We start from the raw sequence: 14,649 nt of genomic DNA on the forward strand, positions 1-14,649 counted from the left end.
TTCTCGTACATAGCAGCATATCCGATGGGAACGCTAAATCCGCCAACAAACTGGTGATATGGGAGTAACTCACCGAATGGAGGATCAAAAGCAATCCCTGCATTGGAATATTCATGCACTATCATACGCTTCTCAATTACTGGAGCAACATCAACAATCATAGAGACGACTTGAGACGAAACTGCATCTGCTATTGTTGATTCGGGTTCCACCATCTCGGGCAAAATTGGAGTTTCAACCACCTCCACGACATCAACAACCATCACTTCATGACCTTGAGGTGAAGGGGTGGGAGTCTCATCACCGACAGCTCCAGGATTGTCCAAACTGTCATTATTGGATCCATGTTTCCCAACTTCGACATTCGGCACCTAATGCGAAGATTACATGGGATTAGAATGATCCAAGTGTGGAAATCCAATACAACCATAAAATTAAGGAAGTAAGTGAACTAACATCATCTAAGTTCCTTATTATGCATCTAATACATGTACAAGTAGCATAAAAGTCGTGAAACACGTTTTCAAAGAGACGCAGCTGAAGAAAATTTACACTTCCCTTTGTTCAAAGACGAACTTGGAGCAATTGGTGTGTAATATAGAGTTGGGTTATATACCATTCTCTTCGTATGGAAGTCCTCTACAACATGTCAAAATTTCATAACAATTGGATGAACGAGCAAGGAGATGTGGCCAAACCATTGGACTACATGCAATCTGGAAAAGTTCTGAAAGTCTCCTGGAACTTTACTGTTTCGCCTTTTTAAGGACCTAAACATGCTCAAAATTCAAAAAGCTTCATTTTCAAAGCTTGGATATTTCCTGGGCTTGAGGATGCATATGCAGACATTGAAAATCCGACACCAAACGAGGTTTTTACGGTGTTTTCATTAAAAGCTGAAGTCTGAATTTTTTGGTGACGTATTTCGGAAAAATTATTCATATATTCATATGGGTTCTCATTCATTCATGCACAAATCAGAAATCTCATAAGAGACCATAGGAGAAATACTTACTAGAGGAGTCTTTAAACCATTTGAGGGCTCGGCAATGTTGGAATCTCCATTGGCAACTCCGTTATCTTCATTCGATTCGGAATTTCGGGAACTCTCCATGCTTCCATGATCCAAAGAGGAATGTGCTTCATCAACATGCTCCTTATCCACAGTGATTTCCTCCTGGACACATCAACAACAATCATCACTCATTCATCCTAAGGCACGTTACAATTATCAGTGCGAAAAGGGAATACTTACGTCAACCTCCTCAGTGCTGGATTCCTGAATTGTTCGACCAAGAGCAAAACGGAGACCATCAATAACCGATGGAGAAAAATTCTGGAATGGATTGAAAATATTCTTTTAAGATCCTAGTTACATGGACGAGGAAGTTACAATGAAGAAAATCGCTACCAACTCATCAAAGAAGCGGCAGGGGACTGTATATTGTTTGGTATCATTCTATGAGATGTCTTACTCCTGCCTTCTCCTCCATGGGGACTTTCTTGAAAGTTTGGAGAGTTTACGTCGATTCGAGGCCTCACAGCACGACCACCCTATCACAAGTACAACAATGCAATTAAAACGTGATCGGCATACTTCAGCTGAAATCACAAAAAAGGGGACTTACTTGTGACGCATTCAGAGACGTTTTCCTCTTATCACCACCAGGAAGGTATCTCAGCCTGGGTCGACCGGAAATCATGTCAGAATAGGGGAACTCTCGAATTGGGGACTGAACATCCATTACAAACTTGTATACACGCTCAAGTTGCTGACGCCAAATGTCTATATAACCAGGAGTTACGAAGGTGTCTCGGTTAGAACATGGGAATAAATATTTATTTCCTTCCACATGGGTGCAGTCTAAGTGAGTCTTCAGGTACTCAATCTCTGGCTTGTTTGTTTGATGGCCCGGAACGCATTGATCAAGTCCCATCTGTCTAGCGGCTCTATCAATGTTATATTCTTCAACCTGGAGTCCTCCGTTCATTACTGATATCAAGAAACCAGGAGTGCAAATCAAGACAAAAGATCTCTCTCCTTCGCTCAGACCAGCACCAGTACTCAACATGATATTCTCTTCAGCAACATTAAAAGTGATCAATTGTGAGAATAGAGAAGGAACCGACACCCAGGGGAGGAAGTTGAACTCAGACTCAATGTCCAAAACGTCAGTAATGCATATCTTATATTGTGGTTGTTTTCTAGACCAGCGCATGATCCTAGCATTATTCTCCTCGAGGAGGGAATGACGAGTGTCGACCTTACGTCCTTGCAAAATGCTACGGGGAATTGGGGCGTAACTCTCAAGATGCTCCCACATCAAGGCTTGTAGAAAATGATATTGACATACGTCTCAACTTTCATGAAGCCATCAGAAATACTGGAGTCTATAACTAAAGAGTCCAAGTTGGCGAACAAAGAACCCAAAAATAGACTGCAAATGGGAATTTTCTCACCTTTGGCCATCTTAATGGCAAAGCGAATCACAAACGGCTTCAGCAAGTGTCCACAATCTTCAAAGATATCCCTGGAGAGCCACAGACACAAGAAAGCCGCAATTGTTAAAACGACATCAACCGGTCCTTCAGGAGTTCTATCTCTTGGCCACCAGTGTGATAACCATCGAGCATAGCAGGATGCGGGTGACTCATTGGATTCGTGCATCTTGGCTTCTAATACGTCAGATATCTCCTTCTCCTCTATCAAAAGTTCTTCAGGAAAATTACCAGTAATCGGAAGATGCAACAAAGTAACTACATCTTCCAGAGTAATGGTGAATTCTCCCCATCTGCATATAAATGTGTGAGTGGGAACGCACCAACGGGCGAGCAAGGCTTCCATACCTGGTATATCATGGTTTATGATCAAATCTCCAGCAGCTTGAATGGCTCGAGTCACCTGGGCACTATCCAATATGGCCCTCACACGGCTGTGACCTAACATGTGCCTTGCCCATCCAGAGAAATGCATCAGAGGTCTCCAAGAAAGCTTGAAATCCATCTGAAAAGCCGTGAAGTGTTTCCCTTGCAGACAAAACCGAATTACTGCTTGGGGAGACACTAATTTATTCTGATTAGTGATCCTGGGATTTATCAGCAACCGAAATGAGGAGCCTAAGGGACGTTTCTCAGGTCTGTACAGATACACAAAGAATTTATCTTCAGCGGTGGGAATGTTTTTAGTCTTGGGACTTCCCTCTTTCTCCTTAGAAATCTCAGGATCATCATTTCTGGAGGAACCATCATCTCTGGAAGAGGCGTCTGTGGAAACATCATCTCTCGAAGAAACATCATCTTCAGAAACACTACGGGATTCAGCCATTTCACAAAGTTGCTGCAACATCCATACATGAATTTCATCAATACAATGGAATTAAAGCGACTAGAACATCAACGTCTGCAAAAAATGGTACTCCTCAATTCTTACCTATTTACGATTTCACAAACTTAGTGATAACAACGTAAAACCCCCAAAACTTGCCCGTTCTTTCAAACCTGCAAAATCGAGCATGAAACATATTATTCAAGAGTCAACACCGATTTTTCGAGAAATTATGAGTAATTCACATAACCTTCTATGTAAGCACTCGCTGATTTTTGCGCGTACATACGCTATAAAATCGCTGAATTCACACATACAATTCACCAAACTCATAAATTGTGTGTTTTCAAAAAACTCAATTTTCATTCAATAAAGCGTGAATAAGTCACGCACACACAAAAAAAAATTATAAAAAAAAAACTTTTGCTCAATCGAGCATTCGTCTATGAAACGAGGATTCGCTATTTTTGTAGAACTCTCCATATTTCAAATAAATCTTGAGAGTTCTCAGACAAATTTTCATCATGAACTCCAGGTATTTTCAAAACTCCTTTAACTCTAAAGATTATTATTTATTACTTTTACGAGCGAACCTACGTTTCTAAAAGTATTTGCAAAGTTCATGCTTCAAAAACAAACTTGGGTTTTCGTGAAACCTAACAAACAAAACCTTTTTCTACTGAAACTAGGTCATATCTATTCAAATTTTATGTGTCTCTTCCATATTAGGGATTTTTTGCTCGTTCCTCCGACTAACGAACAAACGTGCATATACATACGTTTTCTAAAAATCCTTCATAAATCATATGCATACAGCCATGGGATTTTGGTTTTATGGACAACTCATCAATCATAAAACCAGACCCAAAAATAAATCACGAACTTACTTGTCGGCGCCGGACGTAATTCGGCCGGCGGTGATCGGACGGGCAGCGGTGCTACTGGCTCCGGTTAATTTTCCTGCTACTGCTCGTGAAGTTATGGTGAGGAGAACATTGGTCGGTCAATCAAAACACAAAAAATAAATTTTAGGGTTATTCCCTTTTATATCAAATTTATTTCCAAAAACCTAATAAAACATGGTTTCTTTTTTTTGGGCTCGGGCCCGCAAATACTAAATCGACCATAACTAAGCTTCCAAACACCCAAATCAGCAGTGCCTCATCTCTCCACGCTCGTGAGGTGACACTCTACCTTACTATCAGAGTTCTCATCCACGCATTTGCTCGTACATGACTTCATTGGGGGAAATCGAGGATTCTGAAACTACCTTTGTAGACTGAGTTCAATCACTGATCTCGTCGACTGAAAATCACCATTTAATGCATACCGCGGAACATGACTGTTCCCCACTAAGCAGGGGACTTAATGTAGATGGTGGATTTTCAACAAAGTGCAAAACCGTAAAATCATGAGGCATGTTTTTGACGCGGATTTCAGGCATGCAATGATTCATATTTTACGAAGCCATGATGAATATGTTTTCGAAAAGCCTCCACCAGCTGAGCGTTCGATCCCTGGCATTTCATCGTTCCCTCTATGCAGAATAACATATTTGGACAGTTCTCCGTAGATTGAGGACTTAACGCCTTCAGGACGTCGGTGATACTCACTGTTCCCTGACTGCAGGAGAGTGACCCACCTCCACATAGAAGAATAGTTGGGCGGCGGACGCCTTCAGGACGTCGGTGACACTTCACCGTTCCCTAATTATGTGGAGAGAGTGCATAGATTCAGGCGGTTCTCCGTATATTGAGAACACTAATGCCTTCAGGTCGTAAACAACATCGTGACTCCCTGACTATGCACCACTCAGAATAGATGTGACGTTTTAACTGGCTAATATCTTTTCTGAAGTAGATTACCTCTGTCGTGACATTCACTACTGAATTTCTAGAATAATCTATCATTGCTCCTATTCCATGGTCAAATCCACGGCCTGATCCCATGGAATGTCAATAAACAATTGTTCTGATTCTATGATCGAATCCACGGCTTGATCTCATAGAATAGCAATGAAACAACTGTATTATCTCATTACTCCGATTTCATGATAGAATCCCCTGGTCTCATGAAATGGTGATAGATAAATCTTAATTACTCTGATTCTATGGTCGAATCCACGATCCCATAGGATGGTAATGCTCGTTTTATTATTCTAAATTCATAGTCGAATCCACATCTGATCCTATGAATTAATAATGAACAACTATTCATTTTTATTACTCAGTTTCATGAATTATTCTCCACTGAATCTCATAAATTAGTAATAAATACTCAACAACTGGGCATCTGGACCATCACTGAGTAAGCCCCACAAAAATGGTGCAAGTGCACTCGACAATGATGCACGACTGAGCACCCAGATGCACGAACGAGCATCCAAAAATATGAAACAATGGGGAATCCTTCGCAAAACAGGAGAAAACATTAAAATAATGGAGGCGCTCACGGTGGGCCAGCCAGCCGGCCGGCCGTGCCCTAGCCACGGTCGGTCCGCGCCCCTCCCATTATTTTTCCTTATTTTATTTTCATAAATTCACGAGGGTTCTCCATCTTAGAAAAATTCCTTATTTTGTGCAAAACTTGTGAATTCTCCATAACTTGGTGGATTCTCCAAATAATATTATAAAATAAGAAAAAGTGTACGAGACCGGGTAACCCAGTCGGCCGGCCATGCCCAAGCCGTGGCCGGTCCCACACCTCACAATCCTTAGCTTTTTATAATTAAACTCCTTGTTTCAATAAAAACTCATGGATTCTTCATATCTTCATGGATTCTCCATATCTTCAAGGACTCTCCATAACTTCAAGGATTCATGAAAAACTAGAAAGTAACCCGTACTACGCATCGGGTTCCACACTCTATGGTATGCTCTGCTTTTTAGTAGTATGTAATTTCTTTAATGAATGTGTATCCATGTTTTTCATTCCGTGAGTGTCTAATGTTGCCTGCCTCTTTCCTACAAATCAGAGAAAAGTGATGCAAAACTATTACAACAACATATTGACCGTTGAAAAAGAAATTAGTTTAAGAATAACCGAGAAAGAGTAATGGATTACAAATGTTTTGGTATTAATATACTCATTTCCACCCTTTGTTGCACCATTTAATTAACTTACATTGGAAGAAAAATCTACAAAATTAAGGGTCATACTGGGGGAGATAAACCCAGCTGAAATGAACTGATTTATTCACATAAGGGCCACTGTACCTCCCTTTCAGCAACAATATTAAAACTCTTTTAACCCTTCAAAGTCCTTTGCAGGTTTAGCATCGGCGATATTTTTGTTGGCCAATATTTTAGTTGGAAGCATAGTCATGCTAAATCAAACAACAACAATCAAATCACAGTATCTTAATTTGGAGCAAATTATAACAGCCTAATCAATACCGAGAAAAGTACATTAGCTCAGCATAATGATCAATGTCACTGGCTTGTTTGAGTTTAGCTGCAGTATCCTTCTCCACCCGTGCAATGAAAGCGTTAATTATGAAAGCAATCCTGCACATAATGGAATGTTTATCAAACCACTAACTTCAATGTACATGAGGATTAATGAGATAAGTAGAATTCTAGATACGCAAATTGACCTAAATATAAACTCATTAATTGAAGATTATGGAGCTTACCAATGCATTTTCCATCTTGTCGTTTGTCTTAAGAATTCCCCAATGCATAAGTAACAATGGATGCATATGTCGTGTTGTAGCCTAACAAATAGTCTATGTTATCATCATTGGTTTTAAGGATTCTTAATAGAATTGGGTTCCGGAAGTAAAATAGATGCCAAATATCTTTTCTTTACTTTATGAAACCTAATTATTTTGTCCCTTATTGAGGTTAATTTCTCTTGTACGTTAACAAAATAGCATGCATGGGTTTGAATGGGAAGATTTGGTGTCTAGATGGAAAAATGAAATCAAATTTTGGCCATAACAAAACATATCACCTAAACAAATATTTATAAGTCTTAGGATAGGTACTTCATGCAGGGGTACCTGGTGTGTTGGTATAATATAGTGCCATGTCCTACTTCCAGATTCATTGCTCTGCAAGTACATGAAAATAAAAAAACATAATATCAAAAAAAATCCCACGGACATCATATGGAATTACGGCGCTCCCGTTCAGGAGGATTGTCCTTTGTTCACTAACTGATGCTCTATCAATCCAGTTAACATGGTAAGCACTCATATTTTTCATGCTCTAGCTATCCAGTTAAATTGATATACCACTACCCAAGAAATAAGCAATTACAAATGTAAACCTTTTGGATGATGTGATTTCACCTTGTTACTCTATACACTGCTCATGTCAAGTCTTCACAACAACAACAGGCATACAAAAAAAAGTCACCATTATCATTGAGTGTCTCAAAACGGGAGCATCAGAATGCTTAATGTAGGAGACTTGCACAATATACAACCAAACATGTAGTGTAACCATTTCTAAAGTTCTCGTTGTTAGTATGCTAATACTTCCATAGCAATCTAAACTGAAACAACACAAAGCATACACACTGAATCTTTAAGTCATTAACTCAAGTACAGTGCATGTATAAAGATTTTTTTTTTTTATTAACAGGAAGGAACATCCATTTTAGTTCACAATCTTAACAACACGCATTCATAGAAACCATTCCTAAGAAACGAATTCCTTCTATAAGCAACTGCTGGTGGTAGAATTTTAATAAGTTACAGGGATCTCGTTTCTATCTTGGTTTGGTGGTGAAAGTCCGGTTATGAGTAGGAATGTAGGTGGATGGAGTTCATTTCTGAAGTAAGGCAACAAATTTTAGAATTAAAGATACTAATTCAGTAACAACAAAACAACTTTCTCAAGGAAAGGATATTAAATCCTACCTTGGTTATAAGCAACTGCTGGTAGTATAGTTAATAAGTTATAGGGATCCCGTTATAAGCAACTGTTGGTAGGATATTAAATCCTAATAAATCCCAACGAAATAAGAAAATTGGTCATCATTAAAAAACGAAAAAGATAAAAACAAACAGGCATAAATTAAGCTGAAAATTGATAGCTCCTTAGGGCGTTAAATCCATACGGGAAATGAAAAGTAATATGCTTATGAATTTTCCATCACTACCAATAAAATTGCAAAAAATGCATTAACAAATACAGTGCAAAGCACAGTTCCATCACTACCAGTTATTCATGTAAACTAAAACCCATTCAAAAAGTTTAAAGTATGAGTTCTTATAATGGAATCAAAGTTACCTGAATCTTCGCCTCAAAGTTATTGCAACACATTGGAATTTATAATGGAATTCTGCTTGGCATTTTAACAAACAGCTAAAGTGCGTTAGGTTTGCTCTTTGAAAATTACCAACAATTGGTAATGCTCTGAGTGCTCAACTTGAAATTAAAATTTTGATAGATCAATCTCTATAAGTTTTTCGGAGTCAAAACTTGGAAAACAAAGAGTGAATGCACATACACAATACTACCGGAAGTATATCAAATGTTGTAAGAAGCACAGTGCTTTTGATTCAGTTCAACAGTACTTTTGGAGCTCCCTTTGAAACTCTGATAGATGTAATCCCTTTTCTAATACCTGGAGTAGAGGGTGTCAATTGAACTATCCATATCAGTTGAAAATTTGTGAAAAAACGCACAATAACATTAGTACAATGGAACAGAAAATCTAAATCTAAACTAAAATTGTAAAAATCAAATCAAACTCAGTACGAACTGAAATTCTACTTTCATGTGTGAACTGATTCAGAAACATCTGGAGGATGAAGATGCAAAAGAATTACTTTTTCCTCTTTACGATAATAAGGAAGTGGTGGAGAAGTGGGATTCGTTGCTTTAGACGGTTAATTTTGATGGAAGGTTGTAGTGGATTAGATTGAAGGTGTAAGTGTGGTGTAAGATTATGTTAAGAGTTAATTGGTGTGGGGCCAGAGTTAATAAGAGAGTTGTATTTTGCAATACTCTCACCATATTTGTCCACACCAGATTTTTGTGGGTTCAGAATGAATGAGAATTGAGATTTTAGATTCAATTATCATCTACTTAGATAATAATAAAATAGGGAAAGGTGTGCGGGGCCGGGCAACTTGGCCGGCCGGCCATGCCTTAGCCATGGCCGGCCTGACACCTTGCAATCCCTAATTTCTCATAATTATTATTTTCCCAATTCATGAAACTCCTGGGTTTGAGTAAAATTCGTGAGTTCTCCATATTTTCTCAAATATTGCTCGAATCACGAAAAACCAAAAGCCAACATGGTCACACGGCCGGCTATCCTCTCACGACAATTTTAAATATTAAAATATTTTTATTTTAATATTTTTAAAATATTGATGCATTGAGCATACATGCTCATTCCACCAAAAAATCGAGAATTCTCAGCCAAGATGAAACTCCTCTGAAAATTCACGATATTGCTCAAATGCGCATCAGAAAATACTGAAACTCTCAGTATCTACATCATGGTAACACGTGCGTGCCTCTATGACCGACCAGGTCGTTCCTAGGGCTTGCACGAAGCCGGTCCCACATGTTTTCGCAATTCTGACCTAATTTGCTCAATTGCTCATACTGGGCCCGAACTCTCTCCAACCAACTGGAGAATCCTCCAAACGACCAACAACTGGTCACGTGACCACCTAGAGCTGGTCCCATACCCTCTTGGTCGGTCCTCATCTCTCATACCTAGGTTTTACACCTAATGTTGAACCCAGCAATATTTTCAGTAAATGGTGAATCCACCATTTATTCATGATTTCTCACCAACTCTCTGAGAATCCTGGTGCGTGCTCACTCGAGCACTGGGCACCACATGGACACTCCTCATCCCATGTATTCGGTCCCTATCATTCTTGATCAATTTTCAGCAATTCCCCAATTGATGGAGGATTGACCAAAAATTAGGGTTTTCGAATGAACGTTCTGTGAAACCATCATTCTGAGCACTTTTTGAACACTAATAAAATTTACGTTGATTCACTAATCAACATCAATATTTTAATTGATATTTTACTGGGTCACGTCACCAGTAAATAATTGGCTGAATCGAGCAACACTTGCTCGATTACCCGAATATAATCAATATCCGGTAATTCATCGATAATTCGTCGAATTGAGCAATACTTGCTCAGTTGCACGTCAGATTATCAAAATCATTAATTTGGTGAATTGAGCAATACTTGCTCAGTTTCCCATCAAATTCTTAATATTCAGTAATTTGCAGAGTTGAGCAATACTTGCTCAGTTGTCCATCAAATTCTCAATATTTGCAGAATTGAGCAATACTTGCTCAATTGCTAACTAAATTCTCGTAGTTCGCAGAATTGAGCAATACTTGCTCAATCGTTCAACTAGTCAGCAATTCATCAATGAATTAACAATACTGACGTCCCTTCAAAGAACTACATGTTCGATCCATGAATCGCTGAGCATTCACCATTCATGCTCGATTCACCAAAACTTAGACTCATTGTCTAATCAGTCAACAATTGACTAATCAAAACACGTCTACCCTGTAGACTCCACGACTTGTGAAACATCAATCACGTCACAAATGGGGGGATATCACTTAGGGTTTTGGTATGGCGGTCTACGACACGTGGATTCATCCACAACGAGAAATGTGCGTAAGTCGTGTAAACGGTTAAAGGAGTTAGCAAAGTAGTGGGTGCACGATCAGTCAAGTCTTCACACGACATGGAGCTGACTTTACCACGATCACCCACTTTCCCACTTTTTCACCCAAGAAACCGTCACACTTACAGGGATTAGTGGTTCATCATTCTTGCAATATAAATAAGTCAAAATCGAGGACGACAAATCATCAGTATCAACGTTTTCCGCCAATAACTCGATACAAACTTATTCACAAAACTCAACTTCAGCAGTTCACCATTATTGCAGAAACCTTCAACACACCCACAATCCTTGATTATCACTGATCCCACACAATTCTCAGCTTCCCTCCTACAGATCAACCCATTTCCCTCTTTGCGACCGAATTGACTCTTGAACGGCCATTGTCTTGGTTTAGGCCGGAGTCATACAGATTGATTTCCCGAATCTAAGCACCCCCTTTGCAGCAGTGCATTTGTGTGAGGATTAACATTTTTCCCGGTCGAGGAATCTCGACACCACGCTCGTCTCTCCACTTTCCGAAAAACCGGCGACCAATTTTTCCCCATCCACAATTAGGCAGAATAGAGTAATGCTGCTCTTCTATAACAGGTGAAGTAGAAGTACTAATGTCTTTGAAGTGGGAAGTAAGCAATATAGATATCTCTTCTCTTGTATGCACCCATGAACATTATTGTCTCTCAAGGAGTCAATATTATTTCTTGCTCTTTTTCTTTTTGTTAAAGTATGGAAGTACTTAGTGTTATAGTTCATATCTTTCACAAAATTGTCTCTAGACTTCTGTTTATTGAACTCACTTTGTATCTGATGCCATTTGTTTAACTCTTTACTTATTTCTTCAGCTTTGATAGTGTTCTCTCTGGAAAAAGGAAGCTTCTGAATATCAACTAGTTCTTGTTGTAGATTATCCACATTATGGTTGATGTTTCCAAAATGGAGTTTATTCCATTTAAAGAGAGCAGCTCTAGTCAACTGAAGTCTCTTAATGAATTTATGTCCTGGAGAGCCATGAACTTCCTTCTCCCAAGCTTTTGATATCTCAGTAGAGCATATTGTATCATTTAACCAAGTGAAAAAGAATTTGAAAGGCTTCCACAGACTTGGCAAAGAGTAATCTGTGACTAACATTATTGGGCAGTGATCACTCCCATGTTGTGTAAGATGAAGAAGCTTGGAGTCTAATGCAGCGGTGCTTGGAGTGCTTTCAGTTGGCCTGGGTTTTCAAACCAATTATTATGCGGAAGTTTGCGCTGTGATTTATGGCGCCTTGCTTGCTAAGAGATGGAACGTTAAAAATCTTTGTATTCGTTCAGATTCAATGAGTTGCATTCAAGCTTTTCAGACGGGTGAGCTTCCTTGGCAGCTTGTTACGAAGTGGAAGATTGCGAGGAGCTTTTATGATAACATTCGTTATGTGCATAACTATAGGGAAGTTAATTTATCCGCTGATGCTTTGGCCAAACAAGCATGTTTGTTGGCTGAAGATGTTTTTGAGTTTTACGAGGGTAGGCCAGGCTTTCTTCTTTCTGTGGAGTGGCCTGGAGAGGTTTATTTTCGTTTTAAATAGGTTAGACTAGTGATGGCCAAACGGCTAGCATTAGTTTAATCTCATCACTGTACAGTTTTCGATTTTTTTAATTTTTATTGACCGAGGAAAAAAAAAAAAGCTTGGAGTCTTGAAACTAAGAATTTCAAGCAGCATTTACAAGGGCCATATCAATTCTGGACCTTTGACTACCTGTACCAAGGTTATTATTTGTCCAAGTATGATCTCTACCAGCAAAACCCAGATCTTCTAAGCCAATGTCATGAAGTATAGAGTTTACCAGACTATCAGAAGAAGAAGAAGCATGAGAAGTATTTTCTTGAAGATGAAAGTTAATATCTCATAATAACACCCAAGACTGATTAATGTTAGAACCAATATCCTTTATGAAGTCCCATTGATTCTTCTTTTTGCTATAATTACAATAACCGTACATACAGGAGAGAAGCCATTCCTGTTCATTTGGGTGACTTTGAACAATGGCATGAAACATGTTATCATCAGAACCAACTATGTCACAAACAAATCCATTTTTCCACATGAATACTAATCCCCCTGAGCGACCAACTGGCTGTAGATATCTAATGTTAGGATATCTAAAAGGAGCTAATAAGGTTCTCATTTTATCCTCTTTAATTTTAGTTTCACATAGAAACAAAATGTCAGGATTTTGTGTTCTTATTATATCTCCTAGATGATCTTTAGCAGAAGGGGAGTTGAGGCCTTGAACATTCCAAGAGACTACTTTCATGATGAAAAGAGTAGATAGTATGTAATGACAAGATTTCATCTTATTAGTACTGGTGTAATGTGAGTAGCTGTGAATAAAACTAGTTTGAGAAATCAACCATGCATGTAAATGATTAATGCAGTTTGACAAAACCTAATGATTGTTGTAAATACTAATAATTATTCCTAGACCTAAGTGGAATATGATAGGAACTGAAATCAAGATAAAAAGAATCACTAAAAGAACTGACGACCAATAAATGCTACAACAATAAAATAATAAGGAGAGAGCGAAATTATTATGGAATGATTGAGAAAAATTTAAGATTGTTACCTGCTTCCCCTTGCTAGCATCAGCAATTTGATTACCCCCGAAGTGACCCTATGAGCAGTCTGGTCAGGTGCATTGGATATCATTAAGGTGCTTTGTGACGAAGACTCAGAAACCATCTGTGGAGCTTGAATAGGATTGTTAGCTCTGGGACGCTTGCCTAGTCTGCTATCCTCCTCTTCTGTCACCTCAGTATTCTTGATAAGAAAATCCAGATTAACCATTTCACCATCTTTAGGAGGAATGAAGACAACAGTTTTGACAAATTTCTTTGGGTTTGTCTTAACTGCAGGTGCTTGATTAGATTTGATTGCGACAATATTTTTGCGGATATTTTCTACCTTGCCAACAAAGTATGGCTTTTCATGGGACAACTTTAGGTAATCTGCAGCCGCCTTGCACACATTCTCATTGTGATTGATTATATAACATTTTGTGCATATATTAATAGGCTGCCTTTCATAAAAGAACTTTTGCCACTTGGTGAAACCAGCCATAGTTGAGAACTTCACACCTCTTCTCATCGGCATTGACAGATCGACATTGACACATATCTTTACAGGGGTATTACCAACTGGTATACCATCCTTAGGCTCAATAGCAGTGACTTCACCCAACACTTCACCAATTTTAGTCACAAATATGGGATTCATGTGTTCAGGTAAGATGTACTTAAGCTGAATCCAGAATTTTTGAAAACCCCGATGTTTCTCTGTGTAAATCATGCCAGGAATGTACTCGTGAACAACCAACAGATGTTTGTTGATGATCCATGGACGTTGTTCAATTACTGTGTTAAGCAGATCCCAATCATTAAACTTAAAAGATCATCATATTTAGTTCCACCTCAATTATTTTAAGATTTTCCAAAGTTAAGAAAGGCCAGGTGAAGGTAATATACTTCTGAACAGTATCATAACTCATTCTTCCTTCGATAATTATTTTTCCAATTGCACTTGCCTCCCATTCGGATTCATCTTCTTTCTAATTGCATGTGTTTTGATTCATCACAACAACTTCATTGATATCACCCAGTTCCAGAGTGGCTTTCTTGAATTTGTCTACCAGATCAGTAACATTGCTA

The sequence above is a fragment of the Papaver somniferum genome, unplaced genomic scaffold (assembly GCF_003573695.1).
Source record: "Papaver somniferum cultivar HN1 unplaced genomic scaffold, ASM357369v1 unplaced-scaffold_128, whole genome shotgun sequence".
Classification (NCBI taxonomy): domain Eukaryota; kingdom Viridiplantae; phylum Streptophyta; class Magnoliopsida; order Ranunculales; family Papaveraceae; genus Papaver; species Papaver somniferum.